Source organism: Hemiscyllium ocellatum, unplaced genomic scaffold (assembly GCF_020745735.1).
Source record: "Hemiscyllium ocellatum isolate sHemOce1 unplaced genomic scaffold, sHemOce1.pat.X.cur. scaffold_1777_pat_ctg1, whole genome shotgun sequence".
Taxonomy (NCBI): domain Eukaryota; kingdom Metazoa; phylum Chordata; class Chondrichthyes; order Orectolobiformes; family Hemiscylliidae; genus Hemiscyllium; species Hemiscyllium ocellatum.
In genome coordinates, this window is record NW_026867876.1 from 43171 (window position 1) to 60700 (window position 17530).

Sequence of the window (17530 nt, forward strand, 5' to 3'; positions counted from 1 at the left end):
GGATATGTCAATAAACAATAACTGGGCCCTTAGAAACACATTTAATAAAAAGAGAATGTTGCTTTGAGCCTGTAGGATTGTATTTTTATTGGTGTGAGTATAAATGGCAGAATAGATACGGGTGTAGGGGTAGTTGTACTGAGGATACGATTTATTTGAATTTTCAGAAGCCTTTACACAAGTTTCAATAAGGGCTAAAGAGTAACTTGGTAGAAAATCAGGCACCTTAACTATCAGGAGGTGGGTGAGATATTAGACAAAATAGTGTTGTCAGGAGTTACTGTGGAGAAAGACATGGAAGCTCGGGAACTTTGGGAAATAAATAGTGATGTCTTGGAAAGAATCCTCAACAGAGAAGAAAAAGTGCTGGAATCTTAAAACAAATAAAGGTTAATTAATCCTCAGTAGCTCATTAGGTCTATCCTTGAATATTCATGGGAAGCTAGGGAAGAGATTGCAGTGTCCCTAACAGAGATAGTTATATTATCAACAGACACAATGAGTTACCGGAAGAGTGGAGGGCGGCTAATGCTATTCCATCACTTTAGGTCTGCAGGGAAAAGCCAGGAAATCTCAGTCCAGTGAGCCAGTGCTGGGTAAGTTGTTGGAGGAGATTCTGAGAGAATGGAGCTACGTATATTTGGAAAGGCAAGGGCTGATTCGAGATATTCAGCATGGCTTTGTGAGTGGGAAACCGTGTTTCCCAAACCGGATTGACTCTTCGAGGAGGTGGCCAAGACATAGATGAAGGCAGAGCAGTCAGCGTTGTCTACATGGACTTCAGCAAAGCATTTAACAAGGTTCCAAGTTCATCTAGTCAAGAGGAAGAAGGAAGCTGACTTAAGGTTGAGGAACCAAAGATCAGCAGCAGGGCTCTAGAGAGTTACATGGGCCAGCACGATGACTCAGTGGTTAGCACTGCTGCCTCACAGCACCAGGGACGTGATTACAATTCCAGGCCCAGGCGACTGTATGTGTGAAGTTTGCTCATTCTCACCATGTCTGTGTGGATTTCCATTAGGTGCTCCGGTTTCCACCCACAGCCCAAAGATGAGCAGGTTAGGTGAATCAGCCATGCGTTGTTCAAGAAAGGGAATAGAGATAATCCTGGGAATCACAGACCTGTCAGTCTTCTGTCTGTGATGTGCAGATTATTGGAGACTCTGAGATACAGGATTTATGATTCCTTGGAAAACCATAGTTTGATTAGAGAAAGTCATCATGGCTTTGTAAGGGACAGGTCATGACTCAGAAATCTTATTGAATCCTTTGAGAATGTGACAAAATGCATTTATGGCTCATTGAGAAAGCACAGAACATGGGATACATGGAAACCTGTCTGTCTGGATACAGAATTCCTGGCCCATAGAAGACAGAGGGTGATGCATTCAGCCTGGAGCTCGGTGACCACTGGTTTTGTGCACGGAGAGGTTACAGGACCTCTGCTTTTGGTGATTTTATGAATGACTTGGATGTGTGAGTGGAAGAGTGGGTTAGTAAGTTTCCCAATGACATGAAGGTTGGTGGAGTGGTGAATAGTGTGGACGTCTTCTGGAGGTTGCAATGGGACATTGACAGGATGTAGAGCTGGGCTGAGAAGTGGCAGATAAAGTCAAATCTGGAAAAGTGTGAAGTGATGCATTTTGGAAGGTGAGACTTGAATGCAGAATACAGAGATACAGGCAGGATACTGGATAGTGTGGAGCAACAGATGAATCTTGGATTTCATGACCAGAGATCCCCTCAAATTTGCCACCAAGCTGATAGTGTTGTTCAGAAAGAATATGTTGCATTGGCTTTCATTAGCTGGGGGATTGAGTTTTAAAGCCATGAGGTTATGCTGCAGCTCTATACAGCCCTGTTTAGATCCCAATTAGAATATTGTGTTCAGTTTTGGTCCCTTCATTACAGGAAGGACGTGGAAGCTTTAGAGAGGGTAAAGAGGAGATTTACCAGGATGCTGCCTGTACTGGAGGGCATGTCTTATGAAGAAAGGTCGAGGGAGCTAAGGCTTTTCTCATTGGAGTGAAGAAGGGTGTGGTGTGATTTGGTAGAAGTGAACAAGATGGTGTGAGGCAAAGAGAGAGTGAACAGTGAGAGACCTCTTTATCCCATGGCATACATGGTACCAGGGGGCATGATTGTAAGGTGATTGGAGGATGGGTAAGCGGAGATTACAGATGTAGGTTCTTTACACAGAGAGTGGTGGGTGGGTAGAACGGGATATTTTAACAGACTCTTGGATAGGCACATGGATGGGAGCAAAATGAAGGGTATGTCAGTTAGTTTGATCTTACAGTCGGGTAAAAGATGGGCATGGCATCATGGCCGAAGGGTCTTGTGCTGTACTGTTCTGTGTTCTACGATCCGTCTGGGAAATGGGTAATAAGCTCAGATCAATGTAAAAGGATATGGCATTCAGGAGGAGCTAGTGAACTGGATACAAAACTAGCTTGATGGTAGGAGACAGAGGGTGATGGGAGACATGTTGTGTTTCTGACTGGAGGCATGTGACCAGCGGGGTAGTGGGTCCCCTGTTGTTTGTCATTTGGGTAAATGGTTTGGATGGGAATATTGGTTTTGTGGTAAGTACATTTTTTGAGTGACACTGAAATTGTTGGTAAAGTGGACAGTGAAGAAATTTATCCAAGATACAACATGATGAACAGTACTGCTGGGATAGTGGGCTGAAGAATAGCAGATGGAGTTTAATTAGATAAACGTGACATGTTCCATTTTGGTGAAACAAACCAGGGTGGGACTTGTACAGTTAATGTTCGGGCCCTGGGTGGTGTTGTCAGTCAGAGACCCAGGGATGCAGGTAGATAGCTCTTTGTAAGTGGTGTCACAGGTAGACAGGCTGGTGAAGCAGGCGTTTGGGATGGTTACCTTCTTTGAGCAGAGCAATAAGAGGAGGTGTTGGGATGTCATGTTGTGGCTGTACATAAAAGCATTGTTGACCAGTAGGAAGTACTCATCTGGTTCACTTACATCCTTTAGAGAAGAACATCTGACATTCTAACCTGGTCTGGCCTGCACGGGACACCAGACCCACAGCAATATGGCTGACTCTGTGCTATACTCTGGGTGATTAGCAGTGGGGCAAAGAATGTTAGTCCAATCAGTGACATCCACATCCCATGAATGAATAAATAAAAATACATATGTCCCTCCCTCCCTCTGCAAACCCCTCCCGCTGCAGCAATCTGTACTGGCTTTGTAACACCGTTCAGACCCTGACCACTCTCTGTAACACTCTCAGCACCTTCAGCACATTCAGCTCTCCCGGTTCCTGTTGTGACATAAAACCTTGACAATTATTCCCTCTTCCATCTGACCTCCTCCTGCGAGCAGACCCTTTGCAATCCCTTTAAAACTTACTCCTAAAACATCCTCTCACTTCAGGATTTTAAGTACCTTTTGGTGATCCTCTAAGCCCGATAATCTAATATGATCCTTTTTACTTGAGTGAGGGACCGATGGGGATTTCTTGCTGAGGATTTGTCTGTTTCAATGGAATGTCCTTTTGTTGAGTGTTTTACACTGCTCCTTTAAATGGTTTCCAATGCTCATTTACAGGCACATATTTCAGTCTGTTTAGCCTATTTACCTTGGTCAGTTCTCCTCTCAAACTCATGTCATTGGTTATTTTTGTTTCTCGTTGTAGCTTGTCCTTTCTGTGATTCACTTTAAAACTTTTATATTTCTTTAAACTGCACTTTATCACATTTTCGCAGAGCATCTCTCCAGGTGACATTACTCATTCACGAAGTTTCATCACACAACGGTCGCTCTGAGATAGCTATGTCCCTCGCCAGTTGCACAATTTGTTATTCAAAGAAACAGTGAAAACTAATTCTCTGAACTCCTCTTCCAATATCACTGTTGTCAGTGTGACTGTCCCAGATTATGGGAATATTGAAGTTTCCCAAAATTATCACAATGTGTTTGTTAAAAAATTCCAATGAGTTCCTGTGTAATGCAGTGATGAACAAGGGAATGCTGTTCAGTGGCTAAAACTGTTCTGCTGCATGTGTCCTCGGCAAGTAGTAGCCAGAATTTACATTCAGACTGACTCTACTTCATGATCTGAGACCAAATGCTTTCTCTGTAATGCCTTTCTTACCCATTATTGTTAGTGTTGTCCATTTTGCCTGAGTTTCCGCAAGGTTGTGATCCATTGAATATTTATGTCCACCTTTTGTTCACCCTGTAACCACATCTCTCTGGTGTCTAAACCTTTTTTTTAATCTCAGTGTCACTAATCCATCTGCCTTATTGATAAGACTTCGTCCATTCAAAAATGAAATAATTTATTCTTTCCCACAATTTCCTGTCACAAACCTATTCACTGATGTACAGTTTTAGTTAATCGCTGTCCCTTCCTGTTCCTTCCTGCTTGCCTTCAGTCACATTCCCATGTTGTTCCGATGCTTCACCTTTTCTCTTTGGATTTGGAAAATTCCTTTCATCTGGATCCTGTCCCAGCATCCTCTCTGTCAGTTTAAAGCCCTGTCCATAAACCTACTGACATGATCGGCCAGGACCCTGGTCACTGGGCCCACCACGATACCAGTGGGACCATTCTATTAGATTTTTTTTATAAATCAGGTAGGGGATGTGGGTGTCTCTGACTGACCAGCCTTTATTACCTATCCCTACCTGCCCATGAGCTGAGTAGCTTGCTCGGCCATTTCAGAGGGTAATTGAGAGGCAAACACTTTGCTGTGGGTATGTCGTGTAGACCAAGTGAGGATGATCAGATCTCGTTGTCGAAAGGCCAAGTGCACGCCACGGTGGCTCAGTGATTAGCACTCCTGCCTCACAGCACCAGGGTCCCAGGTTCGATTCCAGCCCCAGGCGACTGTGTGGAGTTTGCACATTCTCCCTGTGTCTGCGTGAAATGCCTCCGGATGCTCCGGTTTCCTCCCACAGTCCAAAGCCGTGCAGGTCAGGCGAATTGGCCGTGCTAAATTGCCCATAATGTTAGGTGCATTTGGTCGAGAGAGAAGGGTCTGAGTGGGTTACTCTTTGGAGGGATGGTGTGGACTGGTTGGGTCGAAAGGCCTGTTTCTACACTGTACAAAGTCTAATCTAAGGGATTGTAATTTTTGTACATCAGCAATGGTTTCATATTTGTTTATGGATTGTTAATTGCTATTTTTAAAATTATTGATTTTAAATTCCACCATATCTTATGATGGGATTCAAACCTGCCTCCCCTGAGCACTGGCTGAGGTTTTGGACAAATGCCCTAACAATAATGTTACTAGGCCATCACTTCACCTGCTCACTGGTTGCTCATCCCTGAACACTGATACATGAAGCTAAACCCATTCTTCCAACATGACTGTGTGATCCTGAAGTCTTCCAGCACTCCGGTGATATCACTCAGTCTCTCCCCATGTGGTATCCCTCACTGTGTGGGTCTAATTGCTGCCTCTGTCAGTGTCTCTCACTCTTGCAGCTACTCCAGATCCTGAGCTAACAGAATTCTCCACTCCAGAGAGACGCAACAGCACAGGCCAGGGATGGAGTGGGATTTTCCAGATATCTGTGGGGTTCATTTCCATTCTCCTTGTGTAACCCTCACTGCATCAGTCTAATTTTCCATTCTGTCTATTTCTCTCTCTCCTGTAGGTACTCAGGAAGTTACTGACTCAATAGACTTCCCAACTGCTGTGTGTCTCATCCATCACCTCATTGAAGATGGTTGGTCAGCCAGAGAGACAAAGGGCAGGGAGATCTGGAGCCTTCAATAAATCCTGCAGTGAGGTAAGATCACTCACAGTGCACAGAGCAGGGAGCAATGGGAGGGCTGCAAACATCGGCTAACAATACATGATATAGACACAGTGCTGGGTGGGGAGCACAGTATAGACACACCCCATGCTCAATCACCACATCTACTTTAACTTACGTTGCACTGAGACAGCATCGGGAGTTCAGAGTTATCAGTCCAGGCCTGTGCTGTCTTAGTGAGCATCAGGACAACAGAGGGGAAAGCAGGCCTCCCACGAGAGGGTGTGAATGCTGCCTGGGATCTTTCTGTTCTGTGTTCTCCCTCCAACACTGTATTAAGACTCACTACTCTGCAACGCTGTATCTGTGGCATGGCTTGTGCACCAGTGTCTTCAGTCATTTTTAACTCCTATAACAGTAGTTGTCCCTGTAACCTCCTCCCTTCCCGATAGTCCCTCCACATAGTTGAGACGTACTGCATTCCAGACTACCATCCCTATCGCTGTAACTTGTTTCAGTGTCCACAACATGCCTTATTTTGGTACACTAATCCTCTTTAACTGGATACAGAGTGATACAGCACGGAAACAGAACCTGTGGTCCTACTCCTCAATGCTGCCCATGTTACCTAAACTGAATGAGTCTCATTTGCCTGTATTTGGCCCTTATCTCTTCAAACCTTCTCCTCTCAATGTACCTCCCAAATATCTGTTCCATGCTGTAATTGTTCTTGTTTCTCCCATGTACCTGAGGCAGTCTGTTCCGTCTATGCACCATCCTCTGTGGATAATGTTCCCCGTCAGCTCCCCCTTCAAATCCTTGCTCTCTCACGTCCCATTTATATCCTCGAGTTTTGGACTCACCTACCCTTGGCTATTCACCATTCTTAGGGCCACCCCGAGGATTCATCTGTCAATGACGGCAAATTTGCCAAATGTCGCTTTTCCCACCCTGTCCATCCGGTATGCCACTTCTGAAGAACAATGAAACTTGCACCCCCTGGTCTCTCTCTCTCTCTCTCTCTCTCTCTCTCTCTCTCTCTCGCTCTCTCTTTCTCTCTCTCTCTCTCTCTTTCTCTCTATTCGACAACCCTGGCCAGAGCCCTTCCATTAACTGTATTAGTCCTCTATGGTTTGTCTTAACAAAATCCAACACCTGAATTAAACTCCATCTTTCATTGCCTGGTCCACTGGCCCAGTTGGTCAAGACCCCCTTTGATATCCGTATTTACTGCCCACTACACCATTAATTTGATCATCAACAAACTTACGCACAATCACTTCTATATTTTCAACCAAATCATTTATGTAGATGATGCACATTAGTGGACCCAGCCCTGATCCTTTCTTCAATAATGGAATAAAACCATATTCTTGTCATAGAGCCATACAGCATGGAAACTGACCCTTCAGCTGATACCCACCATCATCTTAAACTCAACTCTTCCCAGCTGCCTGTTGCTGGCCCATAGCACTCCAACCCTTCCCTATTCACCTGTTTATCCAAATATCTTTAAAGTGTTGTAATTGTACCCACATCAACCCCTTTCTCAGGAAGTTCATTTCACACTCAAACCACCCTCGGTGTAGCAAATTGCCCCATATCTTTTTTTTGAACATCTCTCTCCTCTAACCTTAAAAATGTGGCCCCTCCTCTTGAGACTCTCCCATCCTGCGGAAAAGGCAGCTACCATTAAATTGATCTATATACCTCATTTTTTTCATAAACCTTTATAGTATCATGTCTCAACCTCCAGGCTCCAGTGAAAAAAGACTCAGCCTATCCAGCCATTTTTCAGAACCCAAGCCTTCCATACCCAGCAATATCCTGGTAAATCTCTTCTGAATCCCCTGCAGCTTAATAAGATCCTCCCTATAACTGGGTGACCAGAACTGCACAGAGTATTGCAGAACAGGCCTCGTAAATGTCTGTGCAATCTCAATGCCGCTCATACCGCTCATGTTCATATAAGCCTCTGTAAGGTCATCCCTCAGTCTCCGATTCTCCAGTGACAGTAACCCCAGCTTATTCAGCAACAACCCGGGCAATATCTTGTAAAGCTTTTCTGAGCCCTTTCAAGTTTCACAACATCCTTCCTGTAGCAGGGAGACTGGAATTGCAGAGGACTCCGAATGTGGTCTCATGTATTACTCTTGTTCCCTGAGTTCCCCAGTCTTTGTCCTCAGTAAGTTCTGGAGTGAAAAAAATGTTTAGGATCTTAGCAAATATCCTGCAGTCCCACACATCGATGGCCTCATTGATCTTTAATGGATACTATTTTGTCCTGAGTTCCTTATGCACTCCTAATATACTGATACAATCACTTTTGGATTCCCCTTTCCTTCTCTGCTGAGGCTATTTCATTGAGCCTTTCTCCATTCCTGTTTTCTAATCAAAGTGTATTCCTACAGCCCCTGTATATCCTCAGGGATTCCCTTGATCCAGCTGGCTATACCTGACATGTGCCCCCTTTTCCTTGACCAGACCCTCAATAGACAGCCAGTGTTTCCGAATGCTGTCAGCATTGAGCTGCACACACACAGGAACATGCTGACGCTAGTCGATCAGTTTATCTCACTTTAAAGATATTCTCACTTGCCAAACTTCCCTTTCCCTGTAAATAATTCCCGTCCCCAATCACATTTTGAAAGTTCCTGGCTAATACGATCAAGATTGGTCAGGCTCCATTTTATAACTTGCACTTGTGGACCAGGCCTGTCCTTTTCCAAAGCTGTTTTCAAACTACGAGAACTGTGGTTACTTTGGCAAAATGCTTTCCCACTCACATCTCAGTCCCCTTCCCTACCTTGATTCCCAAGGGGAGGTCAGGTTTTGCCCCTTTCTCTTTTCAGGCCATTTACATATTGATTGGGAGATCCTGGAACACAATTACCAAATGCCTCCCTTGCAAACTCTGAACACTGGCAGTCCCAATCTAGGTTTGGAAAGTTCAAAAACCCTACCATAACAGCCCCATTATTATGGTTGATATTTAAGATGTCCCGATACATTTGTTCATCAGTCTGCCACGGATTATTCGGGGTCAGCAGTCAGATCGTATCAACGTGATGACCCATTCTTATTTCTCAGTTCTAACTTAGCTTCACTGGGCGATCCCACAGGAATATCCTCTCTAAGTCCTGCTGGGATGATTCATGCAATCAAAACCCACCACCACACGTCCTCTCCTGCCTCCCCTTCCTGGAGCATCTCTACCTTGAAACAATGAACTGCCAGTCCTGCCCCTCCCTCAGCTGTGTTTCTGTAATAACTATAATATCCCAGTCCCATGTTCCAATCCCTGCCTTGAGTTCATCTTCCTTAGCTGTCAGGCCCCTTGTATTGAAATAAATGCAGTTTAATCATCAGTTTTCCCCCATTGCCTGCTATGTTCTTGCCTGCCTTGTCTGCTGAAATTACTGTCTTTAACACGTGTACCAGTCTCAATCTTCTTTCTGGCCTTACGTTTATTTAAGGTCCAACACCCTGCCAGACTAGGTTATGTCCTCTCAAGCATCTCTAGCAATTCACCCCAGCAGGATGTGGGTCCCTCTCCCGCTCCCAGTTGAGGTGCCTTTCCCACCCTGTCTCCCTGTGCTGACACCTTCAGGGATCTATGAACTTGTCCACCAAGGTCCCTGTATTCCTCAGTACTCCGCAAAGTCCTACCATTCATTATGTCTGTCCTTCGCTTATCGTACCTCCCACAGAGTATTACCTCACTTCAATCAGAACTGAACTCTGCTTAGATTTTTATCTGATCGACATCGAACAGCAGACGGAGACCATCCCCCTCACTGTGGATAACACCCTCACCTTTCATATCATCTGCAAACCTACTAATGATACCTTCTGCTTTCACATCCGAGTCATTAATGGTCAATGGTTCCTGCACAGATCCCTGTGTACACCCGTTGGTGAAAGTATTCTACCCACCAGTTTTGCATCCAATTTGCCAACCTGCCTTGGAACCCAGTCCTTTTGGACCAACCTTCCATTTTGCATCTTATCAAAGGACTTATTCAAGTCCGTGTAACCCACATCATCTGCACTGCCTTCATCAATATACTTCAGCACCATTTCAAAAACCTGAACTGAATTCCTCAGACAGTACCTTCCTCTGCCAAATCTGTGATGACTAAACCAAGTTGATCCTTATCTTTGCAAGTGTGGATTCATCCTCATAATTCATTCCAATAATTTCCCTCCCCCTGCTGTCAGACTATCTGCTCTGTAATTACCTGGCCTGTCCCTGCTGTCCTTTTTGAACAAAGGGACCACATTAGCGATCCGCCAGTCATTCAACACTTCACCTGAGTCCAGCAAAGTATATATATCCACCAACAATCTCTGGGTAATTAGCATGGGGTCAAAGAATGCTGGTCCAGGCAGTAACACCCACATCCCATGAATGAATAAATAAAAATAAATATGTCCCTCCCTACCTCTGCAAACCACTCCAGCTGCAGTAATTCGTACTGGCTTTGTAACACCGTTCAGGCCCTGACCACTCTCTGTAACTCTCTCACTACCTCCAGCATCTTCATCTCTCCCTGTTCCTAACGTATCAATAAACCTTGACAATGTTTCCTCTTCGCATTGCCCTCCTCCTGCTAGCAGACCCATTGCAATCCCTTTAAAACTTACTCTAAAACTCTCACTTGAGGATTTTAAGTATTTTGTGGTGATCTTCTCAGCTTCCTAATCTAATATGATCCATTTTGTCCTGAGTGAGGGACTGATGGGGATTTCTTGCTGAGTTTTTGTCTGTTTCAATGGAATGTCCTTTTGTTGAGTGTTTTACACTGTTCATTCAAATGTTTTCCACAGTTCATTTCCAGACACCCATATTTCAGTCTGTGTAGCCTATTTACCTTGGTCAGTTTTCCTCTCAAACCCATGTAATTGGCTATTTTTGTTTCTATTTGTAGCTTGTCCTTTCTGTGATTTACTTGAAAACTTTATTTTTCTTTAAACTGCACTTTATCACAATTTTCCTGAGGATCTCTCCAGAATGACATAACTCATTCACTAAGTTTTCTCACACAACAGTCGCTCTGAGACAGTTACGTCCCTCGCTGGTTGCACAATGTGTTATTCTAAGAAATACTGAAAAAAAATTCTCTGAACTCCTCTTCCAATATCACTGTTGTCAGTGTGACTGTCCCAGACTTTGCGAATATTGAAATTTCAATAAATGTTCACCATTCCTTTATTAAAAATTCCAATGAGTTCCTGTGTAATGCAGTGATGAGCAAGGGAATGCTGTTCAGTGGTCTAAAACTGTTCTGCTGCTTGTGTCCTTGGCAAGGAATAGCCAGAGGTTACATTCAGACTGACTCTACTTCATGATCTGAGACCAAATGCTTTCTCTGTAATGCCCGTCTTACCCATTATTGTTAGTGTTACCCATTTTGCCTGAGTTTGCACAATGTTGCGAAACATTGAATATTTATGTCCACCTTTTGTTCGCCCTGTAACCACATCTCTCTGGTGTCAAAATCTCTTTTATCTCTGTGCCACAAATCCATCTACCTTGTTGCAGAGACTTTGTCCATTAATAAAAAACATAACTTACTCTTTCCCACAATTTCCTGTCACAAATGGTTTTGCTGATCTACAGTTTTAGTTAAAATTTGGCCCATCCTGTTCCTTTCTGTTGTCTTCGGTCACATTTTCTGTTGCTTCACCTTTTCTATTTGGATTTGGAAAGCTTCTTTCACCTGAAGCCTGTCCCAGCATCCTCTTTGTCAGTTTAAAGCCCTGTCCATAATCCTACCAATGTGATTGGCCAGGACATTGTTCCACTGGAACTGTGCTGGGACCAATCTGAATGGATTTTTTTAAAATCAGGTCTGGGATGTGGGTGTCTCTGGCTGACCAGCCTTTATTGCCCATCCCTTGCTGCCCTTGAGCTAAGCAGCTGGCTCGCCCATTTCACAGGATCATTGAGAGGCAAACACTTTGCTGTGGGTATGTCGTGCAGACCACGTGAAAGTGAACTGTCGTCTTTCTCTGAAGGTCAAGTGTTTGGATTTTTATCAATACTTATTTATGGATTGTTAATTCTAATTTTTAAAACATATATTCATTTAAAATTCCACATGGTTAGAAGTTAGAAAAAAGAAGAGAGGTGGTCACTTTGTTGGGACTGTATTGTAGACTGAGTAGACCCAACAGATACCAGAGGAGCAGCTGTGTTGAGGGATTGCAGATAACTATAGGAATAATAGAGGAGTACAGGCTGGAGATTTTAATATTCCCTGTATTGACTGGGCCACCTGGAGTATAAAAGACTCGGACAGATTGCAATTTTTCAAATATGTCCAAGAAAGGTTTCTAAATCAATATGCAGAGGGCCCTACTCTACTCAGGCAGGTGCAACACAGTGCCCACAACTGTCTTTGTTTTAACATAGTTATGAAGGAAGATCAGCAGGTCCCCAGATTGATGAGGAAAACTGGAACAGGGCCAGGTTTGGGGCCATTCTGCAGGATCTGGCCAGCGTCAATGCTGTGAATTTAAAATTGCACAATGCCCAGTTATAATCCAACTCGCTTTGGAAGCGCTGGTGATCACTGTAACAGATGAAAGGCTTCAACTAAATTTGTTTGATATTATATTCCATGACCCTGCCATCCTGTTGCTAGAAATTCTGTGCCTTAGGATTGTGCTCCACAACCACCTGATGAAGGGGCAGTGCTCTGAAAGCTAGTGCTTTCAAATAAACCGGTTGGACTGGAACCGAGTGTTGGGTGATTTTTAACTTTGTACATCCCCTGTCCAACACTGGCACCTCCACATTATGATTCTAATCGATTGGGTGAGTCTGTTTGAAGGAAAAGAAACAACTGGCAAATGGGAGGCTTTTCAAAGTGTGATCTGAAGAATCCAGGACCAGTCTGCCCCATTGGGATAAAGGGAAATGCTGGCAGGGTTAGGGATCCTTGGCTGGTGTGGGATAATAAGGCTCTGGTCTTGAAATGAAGACTGCATGCATTGGGTTTAAGCTTTCAGTATCTACATAAACTCTTCTATTCTTAAAGACACCACCAATCTGTGGAGACCCTACAAACCTCTCAGTCCCTGTAACACTCCCAATCTGCAGAAGCCATTCCAATGCCTGTGACTCTTTCAATCCAGTTCCTACAAGACCCACTATCTGTGTGAAATCTTTTCATTGCCAGCACCCACCCTGTCAATGTAAGCTGCTCTAGTGTCTCCATCTATCTACTCATTTCCATAATCTTCTTCAGCTCTTACATGTGTAAACGTCTCCCTCCCCTACAACCCTTCCCACTTTGACTAAACTGGAGGAGGTTACTAATGCTCCCTAATCTGTGAAACTGTCTCCAACCAAAATTGCTGTCTTTGTCACTTGGAGAATCTGTCTGATTCCACATCCTCTTTATCTAAATAACCTGCAGAACCTCAGCCTTCCTGTATCTATAAACATCTTCAGTCACGACTACCCTCCATATGTCTATTTGTTTTTCTAATCTGGACAACTCACTTTATCTCTGTACTCAGCTCCATTCACCTGAAAAATTCCTGTCTGTGTAAAATACCACTATCCTTATCCCTGTAAACTGCTCCATTCCTCCCAACCTCCCCATCTCCATGAACTCCTGTAGGCCCGACAGCTCTCCACATTTCTGTAACCTCCTGTGGCTCTGTGCCCCTCCCTCTCTGTGAAACCACCTCCAGCCCCCACACCCCTCCCAGTCTGGGCCATCTGCTCCAGATCAGACCATTGCTGTCTCTGTTACCTCATACAACCTTAGCAACGCCTCCTATTTGTGTCACTTCATTCAGATCACAACCTCTCCCGCTTCCCGAAACCTCTTGCTGCCATCATAACCCTTGCTATTTAGAACATGGATTAGCACATTCCAGAACAAGCCCTTCCGCCCTCAATATTGTGCTGACCTTTTATCCTACTCTGAAGACGAAACTAACCTGCATACCTTACATTTTACTGTCATTGATGTGCCTGTCCAAGAGTTGCTTAGATATCTGGAATGCGTCTGAATCTACCACGGCTGGCAGTCCATTCCACACACCCACCACACTGTGTCAATAACATACCAGTCCCGTCCATGCCGACAGGATATCCCAACCCCATCTAGTCCTACCTGCCAGCACCTGGCCCATATCCCTCTGATATCTAAGCTAAACCTTCCGCCAATTACCTTAAACTTATGTCTCCTTGTGATTGCCATTTCACCATGGGAAATAGTCTCTGGTTATCCACTCCATCTATGCCTCTCATTCCCTTGTACACCTCTATCATGTCACCATTCTTCCTCCTTCGCTCTGATCAGAAAAGCCCCAGCTTCTACAACCTACCTTCTATGGGCATGCTCTCCAGTCCAGGCAGCATCCTGTTCAATCTCCTCTGCACTGTCTTTAAAGCTTCCACATCCTTCCTATAATGAAGCAAACAGAACTGTTCACAATATTCCAAGTGTGGTCTAACTGAGGTTCTGTAGAGCTGCAGCAAAACCTCGCATCTCTAAAACCCAATCCCCCTTCTAATGAAAGCCAATACACCATATGCCTTCTTAACACCCTGTCAACTTGGGTGGTAACCTGAGGGACACAGGATCCCTTTGTTCCTGCACGCTGCTAAGAATTCTGCCTTTAACCACATAAAGGCTTTCTGCAGAATCCTCCAATCTCAAACTATGCCTACCTTTGTAAGTTCCTCCAGACCCTACAACACTCATAAACTGTGAAACCTCCTCAAGTCCCTATATTCCTAATGTCTGCAAAATCCTGCCATCCTGATGTCCCTCCATATCTCTGTAACCCCCACCATCCTCCAGTGCCTTCTAGGGAACATTGCAGAGGAAGGAAGAGTTGGAGAGTCTGGGCCATGTTACGAGGTATGAAGGGCTGCAGAACCTGGAGGATGGTACAAATGTAGGAAGGGACTTGGGACCTGCAGGAGGTTGCGCAATTCATAGAACCTGCAGGATGTGACCGAGGATGGCTTGTGGAACCTGGAGGATATTATGATTTGAACCGCAGGTAATTTTTGATTGGACCATTCAGCCGATCTTACAGTCATAGAGATGTACAGCGTGGAAACAGACCCTTCAGTCAAACCCGGCCATGCCGACAGGATATTCCAACCCAATCTAGTCCCACCTGCCAGTACCTGGCCGATGTCCCTCCAAACCCTTTCTATTCATATATCCATCCAAATGCTTCTTAAATGTTGCAATTGTACCATCTGTAAGATTGGCTGAAAGATCCAATCAAAAATTACCTGTAGTTCAAATTATAACATCCTCCAGGTTCCACAATACATTCACGGTCCCATCCTGCAGATCAGATATCTCAACCCAATATAGTCCCACCTGCCAGCACCCGGCCCATCTCCCTCTAAACCCTTCCTATTCATACATCCATCCAGATGCTTTTTAACTGTTGCTGTTGTACTAGCCTCCACCACTTCCTCTGGCAGCTCATTCCATACATGTCCTATCCTCTGCGTGATAATGTTGCCCCTTAGTTCTCTTTTATACCTTTCTCCTCTCACCCTAAACCTTGCCCTACAATTCTGGACTCGCACACCCCAGGGGAAACACTGTCTATTTACCTTATCCATGTCCCTCTTGATTTTATAAACCCCAATAAGGTCACCCCTCAGCCTCCGACTCTCCAGGGAAAACAACCATCGCCTGTTCAACTCTCCCTATAGCTCAACCCTGGCAACATCCTTGTAAATCTTTTCTGAACCCTTTCAATTTTCACAACATCCTTCCGATAGGAAGTAGAACAGAGTTGCATGCAGTCTTCCAAAAGTGGCCTGACCACTGTCCTGTACAGCCGCAATATGACCCCCCAACTCCTGTACTCAATAGTCTGACCAATAATGTATACCAAGCGCCTTCTTCGCTATCCTAACTACCTGTGACTTTGCATAGACAGACAGAGTGGCCTGAGGTCTTCTGAGTAATGTTAGTTCAGTCTAAGCTGGTAGGCGGAGGCAGTGAAGTATTTGCAGTGCTGTCTGATGAATGGTCGAGAAATAATGCACATGTCAAACAGGCTATTGTAAGTGCTTATGGATTGCTTATGAAACGGAAGCCACGACAATTCCCTGTACTGTACCATCGCTAACTGACAAAGCTCCTTCAGACCTATATCCTCCAAATTGTTGAAACATGCTATCACCATGGCAACCCCCATTATTTCCAAACATTGTTGAGTCTCTAAAACCATCCCTATCAGTTTAATCTACTCCTCTGCATACAACACTCCAGGTCTGTGTAATCTCTTTAAGTCCTTCAGTTCCTATATACCTATGTGTAAGTGTGACTGCTTGGATGATAATACAGGAGTCATGGTTAGCAAGTTTGGGAGTGAGACTGAAATTGGTGATAAAGTGGACAGTGAAGAGGGTTATCGAAGAGTACAAAGGGATCAACAGTACAGCTGGGTCAGTCAGGTTAGAAAGAACAGGTGGAGAAATGCAAGATATTGTATTGTGGTAAAACAGACCAGGCTGGACTGGTAAAGTAAACGTTCGGGCCCTTGTCAATCAGTGACCCAGGGACGCAGATACACAGTCTTTTGAAAGTAGCGTCATGGGTAGACAGGCTGGTGAAGCAGGCGTTTGGGATGGTTACCCTTCATTGGGCAGAGCATTGAGAGTAGGAGTTGGGATGTCATGGTGTATCTGTACAGGACATTAGTGAGGTCACTGTATAAGCATTGTTGATTTTCTGGAAAAAATCAACTTGTTCACGTGTGTCCTTCAGGGAGGGACATCTAGCATTCTTACATGGTCTGGCTCACATGTGACTCCAGTCCCGCAGCAATGTGGCTGACTCTGAGCTGCCTCTAGGCAATTAGCAATGGGGTAATGTATGCTGGTCCATCCTCAGGCCGCAAATGAATCAATGAGAATACATATCTCCATCCCTAACTCTGCAAACAGCTCTAGCTGCAGCAATCCGTACTGGCTTTGTAACATTGTTCAGGACTTTGCCTCTCTCTGTTACACCCTCACCACTTCCAGAACCTTCAATTCTCCCTGTTCCTATCATCTGACAATGTTTCCTCTTCCTACTGCACTCCTCCTGCTAGGAGAATCCATAGCGATCTCTTTAACAAATGTGTCCAAGTTTCTAAATGCTGGCTTCTCAGAATTGATCGTTTTTTTTTCATCTCTTAATCAAATCTGTTAAGTCCTGGGCCAAGACCGTCCAAAGTGGGGAAAGAGCATTGGGAAGGTGTTGAGCACCTCGAAACTTGCTGTGGTGAAAATAGGAATCCAGCAGAAAACAGCACAAGGAGAGCGCTGTCACGCCAACGCCCCACCCACCCTCTTCCCATGTCCACCTCATGCCCCATGTGTAATAGTGTGTGTGGAAGGCCACATCGGTTTGTACAGCCAACTCTAGACTTTCCCACCCTCGCCCCGAGATTGGGAGAGAGTCAGCCTCATCTGTGAGCCACCGCCAAAGAGATGATGAGATATGAAGATTGAATCCCCTCACAATTATCCCAGTGCCTTTGTTACAAATTCAAACAATTCCCTGTTAATACAGTGTCTAGTAATGTGATATCACTCAGTATCTCTCCATGTGGTACCCCTCGCTGTGTCGGTCTATTTGCTGCCTCTGGCAGCATTTCTCCCTCTTACAGATGCTCTGAGATGCTGAGTCAACAGAATTGTCCACTCCAGATAGACGCAGCAGCACATACAAGGGATGGAGACTGGGATTCTCGAGATCTCTGCTGGACTCAGTGCCACTCTGCATGAGTTATCCTC

At 44.7% G+C, this 17530-nt stretch overlaps 1 long non-coding RNA gene across 1 annotated transcript in view; it reads left to right on the plus strand.

Moving 5' to 3' along the window:
* LOC132810562 (uncharacterized) overlaps window positions 1–5770 on the plus strand; it is a 37235-nt gene extending 31465 nt beyond the window's left edge. The window contains exon 5 of the long non-coding RNA XR_009642927.1: window positions 5641–5770. This is a non-coding gene — a long non-coding RNA (uncharacterized LOC132810562). The remainder of the gene's footprint in view (window positions 1–5640) is intronic.
* The last annotated feature ends 11760 nt before the right edge of the window (window positions 5771–17530 follow it).